Here is a 26,014-nt window from a genome sequence, read left to right as displayed (position 1 = left end):
ACGAAGTCGGAGCCCGGTTTGCCCCGGGTGCGCACCTCGCGTGCACCTTCGCCGCGGTGGGCACCTTGGCTGGGTTGGGCACCATTGAGCGCTCCGAAGTGTGCTCCAAGGTGCGCACCATGGCCCTCCAAGGTGCGCAGCATGGCGTGCACGAAGTCGGAGCCCGGTTTGCCCCGGGTGCGCACCTCGCGTGCACCTTCGCCAGGGTGGGCACCTCGGTGCGCACACCTTCTCAATGTTTTCTTGCCTTTTCTGGAAATTGGTGAAGGCAGCGCATCAAAGGTGCGCACCTCGGTGTGCTCCGAGGTGCGAACCCGAGAGCGCTCCGAGGTGCCCACGAAGTCGAAAGTCGGGTTAATTGCATTGTTTTCCCCGGGTGCGCTCCGAGGTGCGCAACATCGGTGCGCACCAAGGAGGGCTCCGAAGTGTGCTCCAAGGTGCGCACGATTCGGAGCTCGGTTTGCCCGGGGTGCGCACACCTTGGCTGGGTTGCGCACCCTTTGTGCGCTCCAAGGTGCGCACGAAGTCGGAGCTCGGTTTGCCCCGGGTGCGCACCTTCGCCAGGGTGCGCACCTTGATGCGCACGCCTTGGCTGGGCTGCGCACCTTGGTGGGCGCCATGGTGCGCACCTTTCGTGCGCTCCAAGGTGCGCACGAAGTCGGAGCTCGGTTTGCCCCGGGTGCGCACCTTGGTGGGCGCCATGGTGCACTCCGAGGTGCCCAAGATTGGTGCGCACCAAGGAGCGCTCCGAAGTGCGCTCCAAGGTGCGCAGGTGCGCGCGAAGTCGAAAGTTGGGTTAATTGTCCGGTTTGCCTCGGGTGCGCACCTTGCGTGCACCTTCGCCAGGGTGGGCGCCTTGGTGCGCACACCTTGGCTGGGCTGCGCACCCGGGCGCGCACACCTTGGCACCCGCGTTTCCTTCATTTTAAATTTTTTTTTTTTACAATCTCTCAAGTGGGAAATTCTATAATCTCAACTTTTTTTGCCTTTTCAGGAAACTTTTGAATGGAGCGCATCATTGGTGCGCTCCGAAGTGTGCTCCAAGGTGCGCACCTCTGGTGTGCTCCAAAGCTCTCTCTAGCTGCGTGCACCTGCCCCGGCCGCGCACCCGGCCCCGCCCAGCTTCGCTCACCTGTCCCGGGCGTCTGGTGTGGAACCTTAGAGTAAGAAACATCACCGTGCACCTTGGCCAACGTGCGCGACTCGACCGAGCGCGCACTGGCCGAGGTGCACACCGATTTCACCTGGGTGCGCGCGCAGCACCTCGGGCGCACCGGGGTGCGCGCACAACGCCCGGGTTGCACCGTGGCCTGTGTGCTCGGGGCGCCTCGGGTGCGCGCTCGGTGTCGCCCCCGCGCGCGCGGTAGTGCGGGCAGCGCACCCCGGCCCGGCCCGGCCCCGACGAGAACGCAAACGGGCAAAAGGTTTATTCAAATAGCATTGCGACGCCCGGCGAAAAACTAAAAAAGGGTGCAACACCGGGACTTCCCGGGAGGTCACCCATCCCAGTACTACTCCGGCCCAAGCGCGCTTAACTGCGGAGTTCTGATGGGATCCGGTGCACTAACGCTGGTATGATCGCACCCGTTATGAGCTTGTCGCAGTGTGTACTTAGCAAACCGCGACCCACGTGCGAATCCACCCCGGCCACCCACCCCCGTCGAGGTGCACACCCTCCCTCGCGAAGTGCGCCCCGTTCGCCAAGTGTGAGCCCTGCCCGGGTGCGCGCACCTTGCTAGGGCGTCGGGTGTGCACCCGGCCCGGCCTACGTGCGTGCACCTGGACGGGGCGTCGTGTGCGTGCAGTGTCCCGTCTGCAACGCGGTGCCCACACACCACCTCGGGCGCAACGACCTGCGCTCACATGTGGGCCGAGTGCACCTTGGTGCATGTTCGGGGCGCCTCGGGTGCACGCTCGATCTTGCCCCGGTGCACCAAGGCGCTCGGTTTGCCCCGGGTGCGCACTTGGTGCAAGGTGGGCACCCAAAATAGGGATCAAGCACCAAAACACAAGTTTCGGGATGCAAAATGGGACCCAAGGACCACAAATGCGTTCCAAGACCCATGATGGGTCCACGAGAACAAAAATGTGTTCCGAGACTTAATAAACAAATATTGGGTTTTAGGAGAAGAAACATGCTCTGATGCCCAAAACGAGAATCGACCCCGAAAAGGCCACAGGCCAAAAGTGGGATGCGAGACAAAAAAAAATGGGACCCGAGGACCAAAATTGGGTTCCCAGGTCGAAGACAGGGCAACCGGACAAGAAACGACCTCTAAGGCTCGAAATGAGTCCCGACGACTAAAACTTGACAAGAAGCACCCATCAGGCACCCAGCTCGACACCCATGGGATGCCGACCCACCCGGGCTTCCACCTAGCACACCTTGGCACCCACCCACCCTCGCACCCAACCTCGCACCCAACTTAGCACCTTTGAACCCACATTGGCACTCACCCTGACCCTGGCACCTTGGAACCCACATTGGCACTCACCTTGACCCTGGCACCCACCTTTGCACTCACCTTGGGACCCACCCTGGCTCCCACCTCGGCACCCACCCAGACACCCACCTTGGTTCCTTGGCACCCACCTTGGATCCTTGGCACCCACCCCGACACCCACCTTGGCACGCAACTTGGCTACTTGCCACCCACCTTGGCTCCTTGACGCCCACCCCGACAACCACCCCGTGACCTACCCTGGCTAGGGTTGGTGCACACCCACCCTGGTGCCCACCTTGGCACCCACCCCATGACCCACCTTGGCACGCACCTTAGTACCCACCCCGTTACCCACCCTAGGACCCACCCCGTGACCCACCTTGGCCAGGGTGGGTGCCTTGGTGCGCACAACTTGCCTGGGCTGCACACCAGGGCGGGCTCAAGATGGCACCCGCGTTCCGTTTTTTTCACTATCTTTCAAAACGGAAATTTTAAAATCTCATTTTTTTTTTTTTTTTGCCTTTTCTGGAAATTAGTGAAGGCAGCGCATCAAAGGTGCGCAATGCTGGTGCGAACCCGGGAGCGCTCCGATGTGTGCTCCAAGGTGCGGCGTGCACGAAGTCCGAGCCCGGCTTGCCCCGGGTGCGCACCTCGCGTGCACCTTCGCCGGGGTGAGCACCTTGGCTGGGTTGCGCGCCCTGGTGCGCACCAAGGAGCGCTCTGAAGTGTGCTCCAAGGTGCGGCGTGCACGAAGTCGGAGCTCGGTTTGCCCCGGGTGTGCACCTCGGGTGCGCACCTCGCGTGCACCTTCGCTGCGGTGGGCACCTTGGCTGGGTTGCGCGCCTTGGTGGGCACCATGCAGTGCACGAAGTCGGAGCCCGGTTTGCCCCGGGCGCGCACCTCCGCCAGGGTGGGCACCTTGGTGCGCACAACTTGCCTGGGCTGCGCACCAGGAAGGGCTCAAGATGGCACCCGCGTTCCGTTTTTTTCACTATCTTTCAGAACGGAAATTTTAAAATATCGTTTTTTTTTTGCCTTTTCTGGAAATTAGTGAAGGCAGCGCATCAAAGGTGCGCAACGCTGGTGCGAACCTGGGAGCGCTCCGATGTGTGCTCCAAGGTGCGGCGTGCACGAAGTCGGAGCCCGGTTTGCCCCGGGTGCGCCCTGGTGGGCACCATGGTGCGCACCAAGGAGCGCTCCGAAGTGTGCTCCAAGGTGCGGCCTGCACGAAGTCGGAGCCCGGTTTGCCCCGGGCGTGCACCGCGGGTGGGCACCTTGGTGCGCATGCCTTGCCTGGGCTGCGCACCAGGGCGGGCTCAAGATGGCACCCGCGTTCCGTTTTTTTCACTATCTTTCAAAACGGAAATTTTAAAATCTCATTTTTTTTTGCCTTTTCTGGAAATTAGTGAAGGCAGCGCATCAAAGGTGCGCACCTCGCTGCCCACCACGGTGCGCAACGCCGGTGGGCACCCGGGAGTGCTTCGAAGTGTGCTCCAAGGTGCTGCGTGCACGTTGTCGGAGCCCGGTTTGCCCCGGGTGCGCACCTCGCGTGCACCTTCGTCGGGGTGGGCACCTTGGCTGGGTTTGCCCCGGCTGCGCTCCGAAGCGGGGTTATTGGAGCGCCGCCTCTTTTTTTGTCGGAGCGTTTGGTGGGGTTTCTCGCATTGGCTCTTCCCAGGCCCGGTTGCCACCCTGGCGCGCACGAAGTCGGAAGTAGGGTTAATTGCCCGGGTGCGCACCTTTGCCAGGGTGGGCACCTTACCTGGGCTGTGCACCAGGGCGGGCTCAAGATGGCACCCGCGTTCCGTTTTTTTCACTATCTTTCAAAACGGAAATTTTAAAATCTCCTCTTTTTTTTGCCTTTTCTGGAAATTAGTGAAGGCAGCGCATCAAAGGTGCGCACCTCGCTGCCCACCTTGGTGTGCTCTGAGGTGCGCACCCGGGAGCGCTACGAAGTGTGCTCCAAGGTGCGGCGTGCACGTTGTCGGAGCCCGGTTTGCCCCGGGTGCGCACCTCGCCTGCACCTTGGCCGGGGTGGGCACCCTGGCTGGGTTTGCCCAGGGTGCGCTCCGAAGCGGGGTTACTGGAGCGCCCCCTCTTTTTTTGTCAGAGCGTTTGGTGGGGTTTCTCGCATTGGCTCTTCCCAGGCCCGGTTGTTGGGTGCGCTCCCACCCTGGCGCGCGCGAAGTTGGAAGTTGGGTTAATTGCCCGGGCGCGCACCTTCGCCAGGGTGGGCACCTTGGTGCGCACACCTTGGCTGGGCTGCGCACCAGGGCGGGCTCAAGATGGCACCAGCATTCCCTTTTTCTCACTATCTTTCAAAACGGAAATTTTAAAATCTCGTTTTTTTTTGCCTTTTATGGAAATTAGTGAAGGCATCGCATCAAAGGTGCGCACCTCGCTGCCCACCTTGGTGTGCTCCGAGGTGCCCACCACGGTGCGCTCCGAGGTGCCCACCACGGTGCGCAACGCCGGTGCGAACCCGGGAGCGCCCCGATGTGTGCTCCAAGGTGCGGCGTGCACGAAGCCGGACCCCGGTTTGCCCCGGGTGCGCACCTCGCGTGCACCTTGGTGCGCACACCTTGGCTGGGTTGCGCGGCCTGGTGGGCACCATGGTGCGCACCAAGGAGCGCTCCAAAGTGTGCTCCAAGGTGCGGCGTGCACGAAGTCCTAGCCCGGTTTGCCCCGGGTGCGCACCTTCGCCGCGGTGGGCACCATGGCGTGCACGAAGTCGGAGCCCGGTTTGCCCCGGGTGCGCACCTCGCGTGCACCTTCGCCGGGGTGGGCACCTCGGCTGGGTTGCGCGCCCTGGTGCGCACCAAGGAGCGCTCCGAAGTGTGCTCCAAGGTGCGGCGTGCACGAAGTCGGAGCCCGGTTTGCCCCGGGTGCGCACCTTCGCCGCGGTGGGCACCCTGGTGCGCACCATGGCGTGCACGAAGTCGGAGCCCGGTTTGCCCCGGGTGCGCACCTCGCGTGCACCTTCGGCGGGGTTGCGCGCCCTGGTGCGCACCAAGGAGCGCTCCGAAGTGTGCTCCAAGGTGCGGCGTGCACGAAGTCGGAGCCCGGTTTGCCCCGGGTGCGCACCTCGCGTGCACCTTCGGCGGGGTTGCGCGCCCTGGTGGGCACCATGGTGCGCACCAAGGAGCGCTCCGAAGTGTGCTCCAAGGTGCGGCGTGCACGAAGTCGGAGCCCGGTTTGCCCCGGGTGCGCACCTCGCGTGCACCTTCGCCGCGGTGGGCACCATGGCGTGCACGAAGTCGGAGCCCGGTTTGCCCCGGGTGCGCACCTCGCGTGCACCTTCGCCGGGGTGGGCACCTCGGCTGGGTTGCGCGCCCTGGTGCGCACCAAGGAGCGCTCCGAAGTGTGCTCCAAGGTGCGGCGTGCACGAAGTCGGAGCCCGGTTTGCCCCGGGTGCGCACCTCGCGTGCACCTTCGCCGCGGTGGGCACCATGGCGTGCACGAAGTCGGAGCCCGGTTTGCCCCGGGTGCGCACCCCGCGTGCACCTTCGCCGGGGTGGGCACCTCGGCTGGGTTGCGCGCCCTGGTGCGCACCAAGGAGCGCTCCGAAGTGTGCTCCAAGGTGCGGCGTGCACGAAGTCGGAGCCCGGTTTGCCCCGGGTGCGCACCTCGCGTGCACCTTCGCCGCGGTGGGCACCTTGGCTGGGTTGGGCACCATTGAGCGCTCCGAAGTGTGCTCCAAGGTGCGCACCATGGCCCTCCAAGGTGCGCAGCATGGCGTGCACGAAGTCGGAGCCCGGTTTGCCCCGGGTGCGCACCTCGCGTGCACCTTCGCCAGGGTGGGCACCTCGGTGCGCACACCTTCTCAATGTTTTCTTGCCTTTTCTGGAAATTGGTGAAGGCAGCGCATCAAAGGTGCGCACCTCGGTGTGCTCCGAGGTGCGAACCCGAGAGCGCTCCGAGGTGCCCACGAAGTCGAAAGTCGGGTTAATTGCATTGTTTTCCCCGGGTGCGCTCCGAGGTGCGCAACATCGGTGCGCACCAAGGAGGGCTCCGAAGTGTGCTCCAAGGTGCGCACGATTCGGAGCTCGGTTTGCCCGGGGTGCGCACACCTTGGCTGGGTTGCGCACCCTTTGTGCGCTCCAAGGTGCGCACGAAGTCGGAGCTCGGTTTGCCCCGGGTGCGCACCTTCGCCAGGGTGCGCACCTTGATGCGCACGCCTTGGCTGGGCTGCGCACCTTGGTGGGCGCCATGGTGCGCACCTTTCGTGCGCTCCAAGGTGCGCACGAAGTCGGAGCTCGGTTTGCCCCGGGTGCGCACCTTGGTGGGCGCCATGGTGCACTCCGAGGTGCCCAAGATTGGTGCGCACCAAGGAGCGCTCCGAAGTGCGCTCCAAGGTGCGCAGGTGCGCGCGAAGTCGAAAGTTGGGTTAATTGTCCGGTTTGCCTCGGGTGCGCACCTTGCGTGCACCTTCGCCAGGGTGGGCGCCTTGGTGCGCACACCTTGGCTGGGCTGCGCACCCGGGCGCGCACACCTTGGCACCCGCGTTTCCTTCATTTTAAATTTTTTTTTTTTACAATCTCTCAAGTGGGAAATTCTATAATCTCAACTTTTTTTGCCTTTTCAGGAAACTTTTGAATGGAGCGCATCATTGGTGCGCTCCGAAGTGTGCTCCAAGGTGCGCACCTCTGGTGTGCTCCAAAGCTCTCTCCAGCTGCGTGCACCTGCCCCGGCCGCGCACCCGGCCCCGCCCAGCTTCGCTCACCTGTCCCGGGCGTCTGGTGCGGAACCTTAGAGTAAGAAACATCACCGTGCACCTTGGCCAACGTGCGCGACTCGACCGAGCGCGCACTGGCCGAGGTGCACACCGATTTCACCTGGGTGCGCGCGCAGCACCTCGGGCGCACCGGGGTGCGCGCACAACGCCCGGGTTGCACCGTGGCCTGTGTGCTCGGGGCGCCTCGGGTGCGCGCTCGGTGTCGCCCCCGCGCGCGCGGTAGTGCGGGCAGCGCACCCCGGCCCGGCCCGGCCCCGACGAGAACGCAAACGGGCAAAAGGTTTATTCAAATAGCATTGCGACGCCCGGCGAAAAACTAAGAAAGGGTGCAACACCGGGACTTCCCGGGAGGTCACCCATCCCAGTACTACTCCGGCCCAAGCGCGCTTAACTGCGGAGTTCTGATGGGATCCGGTGCACTAACGCTGGTATGATCGCACCCGTTATGAGCTTGTCGCAGTGTGTACTTAGCAAACCGCGACCCACGTGCGAATCCACCCCGGCCACCCACCCCCGTCGAGGTGCACACCCTCCCTCGCGAAGTGCGCCCCGTTCGCCAAGTGTGAGCCCTGCCCGGGTGCGCGCACCTTGCTAGGGCATCGGGTGTGCACCCGGCCCGGCCTACGTGCGTGCACCTGGACGGGGCGTCGTGTGCGTGCAGTGTCCCGTCTGCAACGCGGTGCCCACACACCACCTCGGGCGCAACGACCTGCGCTCACATGTGGGCCGAGTGCACCTTGGTGCATGTTCGGGGCGCCTCGGGTGCACGCTCGATCTTGCCCCGGTGCACCAAGGCGCTCGGTTTGCCCCGGGTGCGCACTTGGTGCAAGGTGGGCACCCAAAATAGGGATCAAGCACCAAAACACAAGTTTCGGGATGCAAAATGGGACCCAAGGACCACAAATGCGTTCCAAGACCCATGATGGGTCCACGAGAACAAAAATGTGTTCCGAGACTTAATAAACAAATATTGGGTTTTAGGAGAAGAAACATGCTCTGATGCCCAAAACGAGAATCGACCCCGAAAAGGCCACAGGCCAAAAGTGGGATGCGAGACAAAAAAAAATGGGACCCGAGGACCAAAATTGGGTTCCCAGGTCGAAGACAGGGCAACCGGACAAGAAACGACCTCTAAGGCTCGAAATGAGTCCCGACGACTAAAACTTGACAAGAAGCACCCATCAGGCACCCAACTCGACACCCATGGGATGCCGACCCACCCGGGCTTCCACCTAGCACACCTTGGCACCCACCCACCCTCGCACCCAACCTCGCACCCAACTTAGCACCTTTGAACCCACATTGGCACTCACCCTGACCCTGGCACCTTGGAACCCACATTGGCACTCACCTTGACCCTGGCACCCACCTTTGCACTCACCTTGGGACCCACCCTGGCTCCCACCTCGGCACCCACCCAGACACCCACCTTGGTTCCTTGGCACCCACCTTGGATCCTTGGCACCCACCCCGACACCCACCTTGGCACGCAACTTGGCTACTTGCCACCCACCTTGGCTCCTTGACGCCCACCCCGACAACCACCCCGTGACCTACCCTGGCTAGGGTTGGTGCACACCCACCCTGGTGCCCACCTTGGCACCCACCCCATGACCCACCTTGGCACGCACCTTAGTACCCACCCCGTTACCCACCCTAGGACCCACCCCGTGACCCACCTTGGCCAGGGTGGGTGCCTTGGTGCGCACAACTTGCCTGGGCTGCACACCAGGGCGGGCTCAAGATGGCACCCGCGTTCCGTTTTTTTCACTATCTTTCAAAACGGAAATTTTAAAATCTCGTTTTTTTTTTTTTTTTGCCTTTTCTGGAAATTAGTGAAGGCAGCGCATCAAAGGTGCGCAATGCTGGTGCGAACCCGGGAGCGCTCCGATGTGTGCTCCAAGGTGCGGCGTGCACGAAGTCCGAGCCCGGCTTGCCCCGGGTGCGCACCTCGCGTGCACCTTCGCCGGGGTGAGCACCTTGGCTGGGTTGCGCGCCCTGGTGCGCACCAAGGAGCGCTCTGAAGTGTGCTCCAAGGTGCGGCGTGCACGAAGTCGGAGCTCGGTTTGCCCCGGGTGTGCACCTCGGGTGCGCACCTCGCGTGCACCTTCGCTGCGGTGGGCACCTTGGCTGGGTTGCGCGCCTTGGTGGGCACCATGCAGTGCACGAAGTCGGAGCCCGGTTTGCCCCGGGCGCGCACCTCCGCCAGGGTGGGCACCTTGGTGCGCACAACTTGCCTGGGCTGCGCACCAGGAAGGGCTCAAGATGGCACCCGCGTTCCGTTTTTTTCACTATCTTTCAGAACGGAAATTTTAAAATATCGTTTTTTTTTGCCTTTTCTGGAAATTAGTGAAGGCAGCGCATCAAAGGTGCGCAACGCTGGTGCGAACCTGGGAGCGCTCCGATGTGTGCTCCAAGGTGCGGCGTGCACGAAGTCGGAGCCCGGTTTGCCCCGGGTGCGCCCTGGTGGGCACCATGGTGCGCACCAAGGAGCGCTCCGAAGTGTGCTCCAAGGTGCGGCCTGCACGAAGTCGGAGCCCGGTTTGCCCCGGGCGTGCACCGCGGGTGGGCACCTTGGTGCGCATGCCTTGCCTGGGCTGCGCACCAGGGCGGGCTCAAGATGGCACCCGCGTTCCGTTTTTTTCACTATCTTTCAAAACGGAAATTTTAAAATCTCATTTTTTTTTGCCTTTTCTGGAAATTAGTGAAGGCAGCGCATCAAAGGTGCGCACCTCGCTGCCCACCACGGTGCGCAACGCCGGTGGGCACCCGGGAGTGCTTCGAAGTGTGCTCCAAGGTGCTGCGTGCACGTTGTCGGAGCCCGGTTTGCCCCGGGTGCGCACCTCGCGTGCACCTTCGTCGGGGTGGGCACCTTGGCTGGGTTTGCCCCGGCTGCGCTCCGAAGCGGGGTTATTGGAGCGCCGCCTCTTTTTTTGTCGGAGCGTTTGGTGGGGTTTCTCGCATTGGCTCTTCCCAGGCCCGGTTGCCACCCTGGCGCGCACGAAGTCGGAAGTAGGGTTAATTGCCCGGGTGCGCACCTTTGCCAGGGTGGGCACCTTACCTGGGCTGTGCACCAGGGCGGGCTCAAGATGGCACCCGCGTTCCGTTTTTTTCACTATCTTTCAAAACGGAAATTTTAAAATCTCCTCTTTTTTTTGCCTTTTCTGGAAATTAGTGAAGGCAGCGCATCAAAGGTGCGCACCTCGCTGCCCACCTTGGTGTGCTCTGAGGTGCGCACCCGGGAGCGCTACGAAGTGTGCTCCAAGGTGCGGCGTGCACGTTGTCGGAGCCCGGTTTGCCCCGGGTGCGCACCTCGCCTGCACCTTGGCCGGGGTGGGCACCCTGGCTGGGTTTGCCCAGGGTGCGCTCCGAAGCGGGGTTACTGGAGCGCCCCCTCTTTTTTTGTCAGAGCGTTTGGTGGGGTTTCTCGCATTGGCTCTTCCCAGGCCCGGTTGTTGGGTGCGCTCCCACCCTGGCGCGCGCGAAGTTGGAAGTTGGGTTAATTGCCCGGGCGCGCACCTTCGCCAGGGTGGGCACCTTGGTGCGCACACCTTGGCTGGGCTGCGCACCAGGGCGGGCTCAAGATGGCACCAGCATTCCCTTTTTCTCACTATCTTTCAAAACGGAAATTTTAAAATCTCGTTTTTTTTTGCCTTTTATGGAAATTAGTGAAGGCATCGCATCAAAGGTGCGCACCTCGCTGCCCACCTTGGTGTGCTCCGAGGTGCCCACCACGGTGCGCTCCGAGGTGCCCACCACGGTGCGCAACGCCGGTGCGAACCCGGGAGCGCCCCGATGTGTGCTCCAAGGTGCGGCGTGCACGAAGCCGGACCCCGGTTTGCCCCGGGTGCGCACCTCGCGTGCACCTTGGTGCGCACACCTTGGCTGGGTTGCGCGGCCTGGTGGGCACCATGGTGCGCACCAAGGAGCGCTCCAAAGTGTGCTCCAAGGTGCGGCGTGCACGAAGTCCTAGCCCGGTTTGCCCCGGGTGCGCACCTTCGCCGCGGTGGGCACCATGGCGTGCACGAAGTCGGAGCCCGGTTTGCCCCGGGTGCGCACCTCGCGTGCACCTTCGCCGGGGTGGGCACCTCGGCTGGGTTGCGCGCCCTGGTGCGCACCAAGGAGCGCTCCGAAGTGTGCTCCAAGGTGCGGCGTGCACGAAGTCGGAGCCCGGTTTGCCCCGGGTGCGCACCTTCGCCGCGGTGGGCACCCTGGTGCGCACCATGGCGTGCACGAAGTCGGAGCCCGGTTTGCCCCGGGTGCGCACCTCGCGTGCACCTTCGGCGGGGTTGCGCGCCCTGGTGCGCACCAAGGAGCGCTCCGAAGTGTGCTCCAAGGTGCGGCGTGCACGAAGTCGGAGCCCGGTTTGCCCCGGGTGCGCACCTCGCGTGCACCTTCGGCGGGGTTGCGCGCCCTGGTGGGCACCATGGTGCGCACCAAGGAGCGCTCCGAAGTGTGCTCCAAGGTGCGGCGTGCACGAAGTCGGAGCCCGGTTTGCCCCGGGTGCGCACCTCGCGTGCACCTTCGCCGCGGTGGGCACCATGGCGTGCACGAAGTCGGAGCCCGGTTTGCCCCGGGTGCGCACCTCGCGTGCACCTTCGCCGGGGTGGGCACCTCGGCTGGGTTGCGCGCCCTGGTGCGCACCAAGGAGCGCTCCGAAGTGTGCTCCAAGGTGCGGCGTGCACGAAGTCGGAGCCCGGTTTGCCCCGGGTGCGCACCTCGCGTGCACCTTCGCCGCGGTGGGCACCATGGCGTGCACGAAGTCGGAGCCCGGTTTGCCCCGGGTGCGCACCCCGCGTGCACCTTCGCCGGGGTGGGCACCTCGGCTGGGTTGCGCGCCCTGGTGCGCACCAAGGAGCGCTCCGAAGTGTGCTCCAAGGTGCGGCGTGCACGAAGTCGGAGCCCGGTTTGCCCCGGGTGCGCACCTCGCGTGCACCTTCGCCGCGGTGGGCACCTTGGCTGGGTTGGGCACCATTGAGCGCTCCGAAGTGTGCTCCAAGGTGCGCACCATGGCCCTCCAAGGTGCGCAGCATGGCGTGCACGAAGTCGGAGCCCGGTTTGCCCCGGGTGCGCACCTCGCGTGCACCTTCGCCAGGGTGGGCACCTCGGTGCGCACACCTTCTCAATGTTTTCTTGCCTTTTCTGGAAATTGGTGAAGGCAGCGCATCAAAGGTGCGCACCTCGGTGTGCTCCGAGGTGCGAACCCGAGAGCGCTCCGAGGTGCCCACGAAGTCGAAAGTCGGGTTAATTGCATTGTTTTCCCCGGGTGCGCTCCGAGGTGCGCAACATCGGTGCGCACCAAGGAGGGCTCCGAAGTGTGCTCCAAGGTGCGCACGATTCGGAGCTCGGTTTGCCCGGGGTGCGCACACCTTGGCTGGGTTGCGCACCCTTTGTGCGCTCCAAGGTGCGCACGAAGTCGGAGCTCGGTTTGCCCCGGGTGCGCACCTTCGCCAGGGTGCGCACCTTGATGCGCACGCCTTGGCTGGGCTGCGCACCTTGGTGGGCGCCATGGTGCGCACCTTTCGTGCGCTCCAAGGTGCGCACGAAGTCGGAGCTCGGTTTGCCCCGGGTGCGCACCTTGGTGGGCGCCATGGTGCACTCCGAGGTGCCCAAGATTGGTGCGCACCAAGGAGCGCTCCGAAGTGCGCTCCAAGGTGCGCAGGTGCGCGCGAAGTCGAAAGTTGGGTTAATTGTCCGGTTTGCCTCGGGTGCGCACCTTGCGTGCACCTTCGCCAGGGTGGGCGCCTTGGTGCGCACACCTTGGCTGGGCTGCGCACCCGGGCGCGCACACCTTGGCACCCGCGTTTCCTTCATTTTAAATTTTTTTTTTTTACAATCTCTCAAGTGGGAAATTCTATAATCTCAACTTTTTTTGCCTTTTCAGGAAACTTTTGAATGGAGCGCATCATTGGTGCGCTCCGAAGTGTGCTCCAAGGTGCGCACCTCTGGTGTGCTCCAAAGCTCTCTCCAGCTGCGTGCACCTGCCCCGGCCGCGCACCCGGCCCCGCCCAGCTTCGCTCACCTGTCCCGGGCGTCTGGTGCGGAACATTAGATTAAGAAACATCACCGTGCACCTTGGCCAACGTGCGCGACTCGACCGAGCGCGCACTGGCCGAGGTGCACACCGATTTCACCTGGGTGCGCGCGCAGCACCTCGGGCGCACCGGGGTGCGCGCACAACGCCCGGGTTGCACCGTGGCCTGTGTGCTCGGGGCGCCTCGGGTGCGCGCTCGGTGTCGCCCCCGCGCGCGCGGTAGTGCGGGCAGCGCACCCCGGCCCGGCCCGGCCCCGACGAGAACGCAAACGGGCAAAAGGTTTATTCAAATAGCATTGCGACGCCCGGCGAAAAACTAAGAAAGGGTGCAACACCGGGACTTCCCGGGAGGTCACCCATCCCAGTACTACTCCGGCCCAAGCGCGCTTAACTGCGGAGTTCTGATGGGATCCGGTGCACTAACGCTGGTATGATCGCACCCGTTATGAGCTTGTCGCAGTGTGTACTTAGCAAACCGCGACCCACGTGCGAATCCACCCCGGCCACCCACCCCCGTCGAGGTGCACACCCTCCCTCGCGAAGTGCGCCCCGTTCGCCAAGTGTGAGCCCTGCCCGGGTGCGCGCACCTTGCTAGGGCGTCGGGTGTGCACCCGGCCCGGCCTACGTGCGTGCACCTGGACGGGGCGTCGTGTGCGTGCAGTGTCCCGTCTGCAACGCGGTGCCCACACACCACCTCGGGCGCAACGACCTGCGCTCACATGTGGGCCGAGTGCACCTTGGTGCATGTTCGGGGCGCCTCGGGTGCACGCTCGATCTTGCCCCGGTGCACCAAGGCGCTCGGTTTGCCCCGGGTGCGCACTTGGTGCAAGGTGGGCACCCAAAATAGGGATCAAGCACCAAAACACAAGTTTCGGGATGCAAAATGGGACCCAAGGACCACAAATGCGTTCCAAGACCCATGATGGGTCCACGAGAACAAAAATGTGTTCCGAGACTTAATAAACAAATATTGGGTTTTAGGAGAAGAAACATGCTCTGATGCCCAAAACGAGAATCGACCCCGAAAAGGCCACAGGCCAAAAGTGGGATGCGAGACAAAAAAAAATGGGACCCGAGGACCAAAATTGGGTTCCCAGGTCGAAGACAGGGCAACCGGACAAGAAACGACCTCTAAGGCTCGAAATGAGTCCCGACGACTAAAACTTGACAAGAAGCACCCATCAGGCACCCAACTCGACACCCATGGGATGCCGACCCACCCGGGCTTCCACCTAGCACACCTTGGCACCCACCCACCCTCGCACCCAACCTCGCACCCAACTTAGCACCTTTGAACCCACATTGGCACTCACCCTGACCCTGGCACCTTGGAACCCACATTGGCACTCACCTTGACCCTGGCACCCACCTTTGCACTCACCTTGGGACCCACCCTGGCTCCCACCTCGGCACCCACCCAGACACCCACCTTGGTTCCTTGGCACCCACCTTGGATCCTTGGCACCCACCCCGACACCCACCTTGGCACGCAACTTGGCTACTTGCCACCCACCTTGGCTCCTTGACGCCCACCCCGACAACCACCCCGTGACCTACCCTGGCTAGGGTTGGTGCACACCCACCCTGGTGCCCACCTTGGCACCCACCCCATGACCCACCTTGGCACGCACCTTAGTACCCACCCCGTTACCCACCCTAGGACCCACCCCGTGACCCACCTTGGCCAGGGTGGGTGCCTTGGTGCGCACAACTTGCCTGGGCTGCACACCAGGGCGGGCTCAAGATGGCACCCGCGTTCCGTTTTTTTCACTATCTTTCAAAACGGAAATTTTAAAATCTCGTTTTTTTTTTTTTTTTGCCTTTTCTGGAAATTAGTGAAGGCAGCGCATCAAAGGTGCGCAATGCTGGTGCGAACCCGGGAGCGCTCCGATGTGTGCTCCAAGGTGCGGCGTGCACGAAGTCCGAGCCCGGCTTGCCCCGGGTGCGCACCTCGCGTGCACCTTCGCCGGGGTGAGCACCTTGGCTGGGTTGCGCGCCCTGGTGCGCACCAAGGAGCGCTCTGAAGTGTGCTCCAAGGTGCGGCGTGCACGAAGTCGGAGCTCGGTTTGCCCCGGGTGTGCACCTCGGGTGCGCACCTCGCGTGCACCTTCGCTGCGGTGGGCACCTTGGCTGGGTTGCGCGCCTTGGTGGGCACCATGCAGTGCACGAAGTCGGAGCCCGGTTTGCCCCGGGCGCGCACCTCCGCCAGGGTGGGCACCTTGGTGCGCACAACTTGCCTGGGCTGCGCACCAGGAAGGGCTCAAGATGGCACCCGCGTTCCGTTTTTTTCACTATCTTTCAGAACGGAAATTTTAAAATATCGTTTTTTTTTGCCTTTTCTGGAAATTAGTGAAGGCAGCGCATCAAAGGTGCGCAACGCTGGTGCGAACCTGGGAGCGCTCCGATGTGTGCTCCAAGGTGCGGCGTGCACGAAGTCGGAGCCCGGTTTGCCCCGGGTGCGCCCTGGTGGGCACCATGGTGCGCACCAAGGAGCGCTCCGAAGTGTGCTCCAAGGTGCGGCCTGCACGAAGTCGGAGCCCGGTTTGCCCCGGGTGTGCACCGCGGGTGGGCACCTTGGTGCGCATGCCTTGCCTGGGCTGCGCACCAGGGCGGGCTCAAGATGGCACCCGCGTTCCGTTTTTTTCACTATCTTTCAAAACGGAAATTTTAAAATCTCATTTTTTTTTGCCTTTTCTGGAAATTAGTGAAGGCAGCGCATCAAAGGTGCGCACCTCGCTGCCCACCACGGTGCGCAACGCCGGTGGGCACCCGGGAGTGCTTCGAAGTGTGCTCCAAGGTGCTGCGTGCACGTTGTCGGAGCCCGGTTTGCCCCGGGTGCGCACCTCGCGTGCACCTTCGTCGGGGTGGGCACCTTGGCTGGGTTTGCCCCGGCTGCGCTCCGAAGCGGGGTTATTGGAGCGCCGCCTCTTTTTTTGTCGGAGCGTTTGGTGGGGTTTCTCGCATTGGCTCTTCCCAGGCCCGGTTGCCACCCTGGCGCGCACGAAGTCGGAAGTAGGGTTAATTGCCCGGGTGCGCACCTTTGCCAGGGTGGGCACCTTACCTGGGCTGTGCACCCGGGCGGGCTCAAGATGGCACCCGCGTTCCGTTTTTTTCACTATCTTTCAAAACGGAAATTTTAAAATCTCCTCTTTTTTTTGCCTTTTCTGGAAATTAGTGAAGGCAGCGCATCAAAGGTGCGCACCTCGCTGCCCACCTTGGTGTGCTCTGAGGTGCGCACCCGGGAGCGCTACGAAGTGTGCTCCAAGGTGCGGCGTGCACGTTGTCGGAGCCCGGTTTGCCCCGGGTGCGCACCTCGCCTGCACCTTGGCCGGGGTGGGCACCCTGGCTGGGTTTGCCCAGGGTGCGCTCCGAAGCGGGGTTACTGGAGCGCCCCCTCTTTTTTTGTCAGAGCGTTTGGTGGGGTTTCTCGCATTGGCTCTTCCCAGGCCCGGTTGTTGGGTGCGCTCCCACCCTGGCGCGCGCGAAGTTGGAAGTTGGGTTAATTGCCCGGGCGCGCACCTTCGCCAGGGTGGGCACCTTGGTGCGCACACCTTGGCTGGGCTGCGCACCAGGGCGGGCTCAAGATGGCACCAGCATTCCCTTTTTCTCACTATCTTTCAAAACGGAAATTTTAAAATCTCGTTTTCTTTTGCCTTTTATGGAAATTAGTGAAGGCATCGCATCAAAGGTGCGCACCTCGCTGCCCACCTTGGTGTGCTCCGAGGTGCCCACCACGGTGCGCTCCGAGGTGCCCACCACGGTGCGCAACGCCGGTGCGAACCCGGGAGCGCCCCGATGTGTGCTCCAAGGTGCGGCGTGCACGAAGCCGGACCCCGGTTTGCCCCGGGTGCGCACCTCGCGTGCACCTTGGTGCGCACACCTTGGCTGGGTTGCGCGGCCTGGTGGGCACCATGGTGCGCACCAAGGAGCGCTCCGAAGTGTGCTCCAAGGTGCGGCGTGCACGAAGTCCTAGCCCGGTTTGCCCCGGGTGCGCACCTTCGCCGCGGTGGGCACCATGGCGTGCACGAAGTCGGAGCCCGGTTTGCCCCGGGTGCGCACCTCGCGTGCACCTTCGCCGGGGTGGGCACCTCGGCTGGGTTGCGCGCCCTGGTGCGCACCAAGGAGCGCTCCGAAGTGTGCTCCAAGGTGCGGCGTGCACGAAGTCGGAGCCCGGTTTGCCCCGGGTGCGCACCTTCGCCGCGGTGGGCACCCTGGTGCGCACCATGGCGTGCACGAAGTCGGAGCCCGGTTTGCCCCGGGTGCGCACCTCGCGTGCACCTTCGGCGGGGTTGCGCGCCCTGGTGCGCACCAAGGAGCGCTCCGAAGTGTGCTCCAAGGTGCGGCGTGCACGAAGTCGGAGCCCGGTTTGCCCCGGGTGTGCACCTCGCGTGCACCTTCGGCGGGGTTGCGCGCCCTGGTGGGCACCATGGTGCGCACCAAGGAGCGCTCCGAAGTGTGCTCCAAGGTGCGGCGTGCACGAAGTCGGAGCCCGGTTTGCCCCGGGTGCGCACCTCGCGTGCACCTTCGCCGCGGTGGGCACCATGGCGTGCACGAAGTCGGAGCCCGGTTTGCCCCGGGTGCGCACCTCGCGTGCACCTTCGCCGGGGTGGGCACCTCGGCTGGGTTGCGCGCCCTGGTGCGCACCAAGGAGCGCTCCGAAGTGTGCTCCAAGGTGCGGCGTGCACGAAGTCGGAGCCCGGTTTGCCCCGGGTGCGCACCTCGCGTGCACCTTCGCCGCGGTGGGCACCATGGCGTGCACGAAGTCGGAGCCCGGTTTGCCTCGGGTGCGCACCCCGCGTGCACCTTCGCCGGGGTGGGCACCTCGGCTGGGTTGCGCGCCCTGGTGCGCACCAAGGAGCGCTCCGAAGTGTGCTCCAAGGTGCGGCGTGCACGAAGTCGGAGCCCGGTTTGCCCCGGGTGCGCACCTCGCGTGCACCTTCGCCGCGGTGGGCACCTTGGCTGGGTTGGGCACCATTGAGCGCTCCGAAGTGTGCTCCAAGGTGCGCACCATGGCCCTCCAAGGTGCGCAGCATGGCGTGCACGAAGTCGGAGCCCGGTTTGCCCCGGGTGCGCACCTCGCGTGCACCTTCGCCAGGGTGGGCACCTCGGTGCGCACACCTTCTCAATGTTTTCTTGCCTTTTCTGGAAATTGGTGAAGGCAGCGCATCAAAGGTGCGCACCTCGGTGTGCTCCGAGGTGCGAACCCGAGAGCGCTCCGAGGTGCCCACGAAGTCGAAAGTCGGGTTAATTGCATTGTTTTCCCCGGGTGCGCTCCGAGGTGCGCAACATCGGTGCGCACCAAGGAGGGCTCCGAAGTGTGCTCCAAGGTGCGCACGATTCGGAGCTCGGTTTGCCCGGGGTGCGCACACCTTGGCTGGGTTGCGCACCCTTTGTGCGCTCCAAGGTGCGCACGAAGTCGGAGCTCGGTTTGCCCCGGGTGCGCACCTTCGCCAGGGTGCGCACCTTGATGCGCACGCCTTGGCTGGGCTGCGCACCTTGGTGGGCGCCATGGTGCGCACCTTTCGTGCGCTCCAAGGTGCGCACGAAGTCGGAGCTCGGTTTGCCCCGGGTGCGCACCTTGGTGGGCGCCATGGTGCACTCCGAGGTGCCCAAGATTGGTGCGCAACAAGGAGCGCTCCGAAGTGCGCTCCAAGGTGCGCAGGTGCGCGCGAAGTCGAAAGTTGGGTTAATTGTCCGGTTTGCCTCGGGTGCGCACCTTGCGTGCACCTTCGCCAGGGTGGGCGCCTTGGTGCGCACACCTTGGCTGGGCTGCGCACCCGGGCGCGCACACCTTGGCACCCGCGTTTCCTTCATTTTAAATTTTTTTTTTTTACAATCTCTCAAGTGGGAAATTCTATAATCTCAACTTTTTTTGCCTTTTCAGGAAACTTTTGAATGGAGCGCATCATTGGTGCGCTCCGAAGTGTGCTCCAAGGTGCGCACCTCTGGTGTGCTCCAAAGCTCTCTCCAGCTGCGTGCACCTGCCCCGGCCGCGCACCCGGCCCCGCCCAGCTTCGCTCACCTGTCCCGGGCGTCTGGTGCGGAACCTTAGAGTAAGAAACATCACCGTGCACCTTGGCCAACGTGCGCGACTCGACCGAGCGCGCACTGGCCGAGGTGCACACCGATTTCACCTGGGTGCGCGCGCAGCACCTCGGGCGCACCGGGGTGCGCGCACAACGCCCGGGTTGCACCGTGGCCTGTGTGCTCGGGGCGCCTCGGGTGCGCGCTCGGTGTCGCCCCCGCGCGCGCGGTAGTGCGGGCAGCGCACCCCGGCCCGGCCCGGCCCCGACGAGAACGCAAACGGGCAAAAGGTTTATTCAAATAGCATTGCGACGCCCGGCGAAAAACTAAGAAAGGGTGCAACACCGGGACTTCCCGGGAGGTCACCCATCCTAGTACTACTCCGGCCCAAGCGCGCTTAACTGCGGAGTTCTGATGGGATCCGGTGCACTAACGCTGGTATGATCGCACCCGTTATGAGCTTGTCGCAGTGTGTACTTAGCAAACCGCGACCCACGTGCGAATCCACCCCGGCCACCCACCCCCGTCGAGGTGCACACCCTCCCTCGCGAAGTGCGCCCCGTTCGCCAAGTGTGAGCCCTGCCCGGGTGCGCGCACCTTGCTAGGGCGTCGGGTGTGCACCCGGCCCGGCCTACGTGCGTGCACCTGGACGGGGCGTCGTGTGCGTGCAGTGTCCCGTCTGCAACGCGGTGCCCACACACCACCTCGGGCGCAACGACCTGCGCTCACATGTGGGCCGAGTGCACCTTGGTGCATGTTCGGGGCGCCTCGGGTGCACGCTCGATCTTGCCCCGGTGCACCAAGGCGCTCGGTTTGCCCCGGGTGCGCACTTGGTGCAAGGTGGGCACCCAAAATAGGGATCAAGCACCAAAACACAAGTTTCGGGATGCAAAATGGGACCCAAGGACCACAAATGCGTTCCAAGACCCATGATGGGTCCACGAGAACAAAAATGTGTTCCGAGACTTAATAAACAAATATTGGGTTTTAGGAGAAGAAACATGCTCTGATGCCCAAAACGAGAATCGACCCCGAAAAGGCCACAGGCCAAAAGTGGGATGCGAGACAAAAAAAAATGGGACCCGAGGACCAAAATTGGGTTCCCAGGTCGAAGACAGGGCAACCGGACAAGAAACGACCTCTAAGGCTCGAAATGAGTCCCGACGACTAAAACTTGACAAGAAGCACCCATCAGGCACCCAACTCGACACCCATGGGATGCCGACCCACCCGGGCTTCCACCTAGCACACCTTGGCACCCACCCACCCTCGCACCCAACCTCGCACCCAACTTAGCACCTTTGAACCCACATTGGCACTCACCCTGACCCTGGCACCTTGGAACCCACATTGGCACTCACCTTGACCCTGGCACCCACCTTTGCACTCACCTTGGGACCCACCCTGGCTCCCACCTCGGCACCCACCCAGACACCCACCTTGGTTCCTTGGCACCCACCTTGGATCCTTGGCACCCACCCCGACACCCACCTTGGCACGCAACTTGGCTACTTGCCACCCACCTTGGCTCCTTGACGCCCACCCCGACAACCACCCCGTGACCTACCCTGGCTAGGGTTGGTGCACACCCACCCTGGTGCCCACCTTGGCACCCACCCCATGACCCACCTTGGCACGCACCTTAGTACCCACCCTGTTACCCACCCTAGGACCCACCCCGTGACCCACCTTGGCCAGGGTGGGTGCACCCACCCTGGTGCCCACCTTGGCACCCACCCATCCTAGCACCCAGCCTGTGACCGGGCTTGGAACCCAACCTTGCACCCGTCTTGGCCAGTGTGGGTGCGCACCCATCCTGGCACCCACGTTGTGACACACCCTTTAACCCACGCACCCTAGCAGCCACGTTGGCACCCACCTTGGAACACAACCTAGCAACTTGGCACCCACCCCGTGACCCACCTTGGCATCCACCATAGCAGTCGCCCACTTGGCACCCACCTTGGAACCCAAGTTGGCACCCACCTCGGCACCCACCTTGACACTTGTGGACCCACCTTGCCACTCACCCTAGCATCGACCCATCCTAGCACCCACCCTGGCACCTTTGCACCCTAGCACTCACCCATCCTAGCACCTAACCTGTGACCCACCTTGACACTCACCCTCGCACCCACCTTGGAACCCAACCTAGCACCCACCCACCCTGACACCAACCCTAGCACCTACCCACCCTTGCACCCACCCTGTGACCCATCTTGGCACCCACCCATCCTACCACTCAACCTATCACCCACCTTCTCACCCACCTTGGCATCCACCTTAGCACCCACCCACACTGGCACCTTGGCACCCACCTCGGGCAAGGTGGGTGCACACCCACCCTGACACCCAATTTAGAACCAACCGAGCATGTTACCCACCTTGGCACCCACATTGCAGCCCACCCTAGTACCCACCCTATGACCCACATTGGCATCCACACCCTAGCACCCAGGCACCTCGACACCCGCCTTGACACGCACCCTAGCACTAAACCTGTGACCCACCTTGGAACTCACCCTAGAACCCACCCACCCTGTGAACCACCTTGGCATCCACCTTAGCACCCACCCACCTTGGCACCCACTCTAGCACTCACCCATCCTAACACCCAACTTGTTACCCACCTTGGCACCCGCCCTCGCGTCCACCTTGAAACCCACCCTAGCACCCACCCACGCAGGAGCCCACCTTGGCACCCAACCTAACACCCACGCATCCTGGCACCCAACTTGTGACCCACCTTGGAACCCACCCTAGTACCCACCTTTGAACCCACTATATCACCAACCCACCTTGGCACCCACCCTATGACCCTCTTTGGAATCCACCCTAGCACGCACCCACCCTGGCACCCACCATGGAGCGCACCCTAGCACCCACCCACCTCGGCACGCACCTCAACACCCACCTTGGTGTGCGCACTGCGCCAACCTCTCAAAGACCCTATGTGGTGCGCTCCAAAGTGTACACCTTTGGTGCGCTCCAAGGTGCGCACCTTTGGTGCACACCGAGGTGCACACCAAAGTGTGCACCGAGGTGAGCACCAAAGTGCACTCCAAGGTGCACACCAAGGCGTGCACCTTTGGTGCGGTCAATGCAAACGAATTCGGAAGTTGGGGTCGATGTCCTAATCGCTGCTGCAGACTACACGTATGAGAATCGGACAAATAGCTTTATATAGGGGAGGTGTTGCGTTTGATGGGTCGACTCCCCTGGTTGTGTGCACTGCACCAACTTCAAAGACCCTGTCTTGTTTAAGAAGTCAAAAGTTGGGGTGGATGTCCTAATCATTGCTGCAGTCTACGCATGTATGAGAATCAGACAAATAGCTTATATAGGGGAGGTGTTGCATTCGGTGGGTTGACTCCCCTGGTTGTGCGCACTGCGCCAACCTCAAAGACCCCGCATAGCAGAAGAAGTCGGAAGTCGGATTTTGGTGAGCACCAAGGCGTGCACCTTTGGTGCGGTCAACGCAGACGAATTCAGAAGTTGGGGTGGATGTCCTAATCGTTGTTGCAGGCTACACATGTATGAGAATCAGACAAATAGCTTATATAGGGGAGGTGTTGGGTTTGATGGGTCAACTCCCTTGGTTGTGCGCATTACGCCAACCTCAAAGACCTTGTTTTCGTTAAGAAGTCAAAAGTTGGGGTCAATGTCCTAATGGCTCCTGTAGGCTACACATGTATGAGAATCGGACAAATAGCTTATATAGGGGAGGTGTTGGGTTTGATGGGTCGACTCCCCTGGTTGTGCGCATTACGTCAACCTCAAAGACCTTGTTTTCGTTAAGAAGTCAAAAGTTGGGGTCGATGTCCTAATTGCTCCTGTAGACTACACATGTATGAGAATCAGACAAATAGCTTATATAGGGGAGGTGTTGGGTTTGATGGGTTGACTCCCCTAGTTGTTCGCATTACACCAACCTCAAAGACCTTGTTTTCGTTTAGAAGCCGAAAGTTGGGGTCGATGTCCTAATTGCTCCTGCAGGCTACGCATGTATGAGAATCAGACAAATAGCTTATATAGGGGAGGTGTTGGGTTTGATGGGTCGACTCCCCTGGTTGTGCGCATTGCGCCAACCTCAAAGACCCTGCATTGCGGATGAAGTCGAAAGTCAGAGTTTGGTGTGCTACAAGGTGTGGTCGAAGGTGCTCACCTAGGTGTGCACCTTTGGAGCGCAGGAAAAGTGCCCTCCAAAAGTGCGCACCTTTGGAGTGCACAAAAGTGCCCTCCAAAAGTGCGCACCTTTGGAGCGCACAAAAGTGCCCTCCAAAAAGTGCCCTCCAAAAGTGCGCACCTTTGGAGCGCACAAAAGTGCCCTCCAAAAAGTGCCCTCCAAAAGTGCGCACCTTTGGAGTGCAGAAAAGTGCCCTCCAAAAAGTGCCCTCCAAAAGTGTGCACCTTTGGAGTGCACAAAAGTGCCCTCCAAAAGTGCGCACCTTTGGAGCGCAGAAAAGTGCCCTCCAAAAAGTGCCCTCCAAAAGTGCGCACCTTTGGAGCGCAGAAAAGTGCCCTCCAAAAAGTGCCCTCCAAAAGTGCGCACCTTTGGAGCGCAGAAAAGTGCCCTCCAAAAAGTGCCCTCCAAAAGTGCGCACCTTTGGAGCGCAGAAAAGTGCCCTCCAAAAAGTGCCCTCCAAAAGTGCGCACCTTTGGAGCGCACAAAAGTGCCCTCCAAAAAGTGCCCTCCAAAAGTGCGCACCTTTGGAGCGCACAAAAGTGCCCTCCAAAAGTGCGCACCTTTGGAGCGCACAAAAGTGCCCTCCAAAAGTGCGCACTTTTGGTGCGCACCAAGGCGCTGGTTCGGTCGTTGCAGGCGAGTTCGGAAGTTGGGGTCGATGTCCTGAGCGGAGGTGCAAACTACACAGGTGTCGGAATCGGACAAATAGCTTATATAGGGGAGGTGTATGCTTCGATGGGTCGACTCCCCAGGTTGAGCGCACCGCGCCAACCTCAAAGACCCTACGGTATGGATGAAGTCGGAAGTTGGGTCCGATGACCGATTCGATTAGTAGGTATGCTCATGAGGTCGGAATTTGGGTCCGATGACCTGCCATGTGCAGGAAGGCGAATGTTGGCACTGTGCGTTGCAAGGTGCACACCAAGGTGCTGGTGCGGTCTTTTTAGTCGAGTTCGGAAGTTGGGGTCGATGTCCTGATCGGAGGTGCAAGCTACACAGGTGTGGGAATCGGACAAATAGCTTATATAGGGGAGGTGTATGCTTCGTTGGGTCGACTCCCCGGGTTGAGCGCACCGCGCCAACCTCAAAGACCCTACGGTATGGATGAAGTCGGAAGTTGGGTCCGATGACCGATTCGATATGTAGGCATACTCGCGAGGTCGGAATTTGGGTCCGATGACCTGCCATGTGCAGGAAGGCGAATGTTGGCACTGTGCGTTGCAAGGTGCGCACCAAGGCGCTGGTTCGGTCGTTGCAGGCGAGTTCGGAAGTTGGGGTCGATGTCCTGATCGGAGGTGCAAACTACACAGGTGTGGGAATCGGACAAATAGCTTATATAGGGGAGGTGTATGCTTCGTTGGGTCGACTCCCCGGGTTGAGCGCACCGCGCCAACCTCAAAGACCCTACGGTATGGATGAAGTCGGAAGTTGTGTCCGATGACCGATTCGATATGTAGGCATACTCGCGAGGTCGGAATTTGGGTCCGATGACCTGCCATGTGCAGGAAGGCGAATGTTGGGACTGTGCGTCGCAAGGTGCGCACCAAGGCGCTGGTGCCGTCGTTGCAGTCGAGTTCGGAAGTTGGGGTCGATGTCCTGGTCAGAGGTGCAAACTACACAGGTGTGGGAATCGGACAAATAGCTTATATAGGGGAGGTGTATGCTTCGATGGGTCGACTCCCCGGGTTGAGCGCACCGCGCCAACCTCAAAGACCCTACAGTATGGATGAAGTCGGAAGTTGGGTCCGATGACCGATTCGATACGTAGGCATATTGGCGAGGTCTGAATTTGTGTCCGATGACCTGCCATGCGCAGGAAGGCGGAATTTGGGTCCGATGACCGAGTTGATGGCGTGCCATGCGCAGAAAGGCGGAATTTGGGTCCGATGACCGAGTTGATGTTGATGGCCCGCCATGCACAGGAAGGCGGAATTTGGGTCCGATGACCGATTTGAAGGCGTGCCATGCGCAGAAAGGCGGAGTTTGGGTCCGATGACCGAGTTGATATTGATGGCCCGCCATGCGCAGGAAGGCGGAATTTGGGTCCGATGACCTGACATACGCATGGAGTCCGACTCGGGGGCCGATGTTCGATTCGATGACTTGCATTGTGGGTAAAGTCGGAAGTTGTGGTCTTTGACCCGATTCGATGACCAGACTTCGGCTGCTTGAGAATCGGACAAATAACTTATATAGGGGAGGTAGTGTTCTCGAGCATCCTCCCCCCGTGCCCGTTTATGTCGATTGATGCTGGTGCTCGACTGGTTGGAGCGCTCGGATGCAAAAATCTTGCACCAGGATTTATCGATTGTGATGGACACGGCAAGTCTCCTGATTGCTATGCAGGAGCTCATCGTGAATCTCTATGCGGCCTTGGTATGGACTCGACCTGCGGAATGGTTCGGCAATGGTAGTCGCTCCAACACGTCCTTGCAATGGCCACAGAGGTGATTCGACTAGAGCTCCAGTCTAGCTTTTGGGTTGCTTGGCGGACTGGTATAGCCGCGATCGAGTTCCGGCCATGAACGTTTTAGATAGCTCTTGGGCTTTCTGGGACGGAAGTCGGAAGTTTGGGCTGTTGTCCGATTTGA

At 61.8% G+C, this 26,014-nt stretch overlaps 4 non-coding genes across 4 annotated transcripts; all 4 read right to left on the bottom strand.

Annotated features, from left to right (window-relative positions):
- Positions 1–1,467: 1,467 nt before the first annotated feature.
- LOC131863086 (5S ribosomal RNA) lies at positions 1,468–1,586 on the bottom strand. Its single transcript, XR_009362021.1, has one exon. It is a non-coding gene; the product is annotated as a 5S ribosomal RNA (ribosomal RNA).
- A 5,916-nt stretch (positions 1,587–7,502) lies between these two features.
- Positions 7,503–7,621, bottom strand: LOC131863085 (5S ribosomal RNA). Its single transcript, XR_009362020.1, has one exon. It is a non-coding gene; the product is annotated as a 5S ribosomal RNA (ribosomal RNA).
- Positions 7,622–13,536: 5,915 nt separating this feature from the next.
- Positions 13,537–13,655, bottom strand: LOC131863084 (5S ribosomal RNA). Its single transcript, XR_009362019.1, has one exon. It is a non-coding gene; the product is annotated as a 5S ribosomal RNA (ribosomal RNA).
- Positions 13,656–19,570: 5,915 nt separating this feature from the next.
- LOC131863005 (5S ribosomal RNA) lies at positions 19,571–19,689 on the bottom strand. Its single transcript, XR_009361940.1, has one exon. It is a non-coding gene; the product is annotated as a 5S ribosomal RNA (ribosomal RNA).
- Between the last annotated feature and the right edge of the window lie 6,325 nt (positions 19,690–26,014).

This window comes from Cryptomeria japonica, unplaced genomic scaffold, assembly GCF_030272615.1.
Source record: "Cryptomeria japonica unplaced genomic scaffold, Sugi_1.0 HiC_scaffold_55, whole genome shotgun sequence".
Lineage (NCBI taxonomy): Eukaryota > Viridiplantae > Streptophyta > Pinopsida > Cupressales > Cupressaceae > Cryptomeria > Cryptomeria japonica.
The sequence above is the reverse complement of the archived record's forward strand: the minus strand, read 5'-3'. Positions and strand labels throughout refer to the sequence as shown.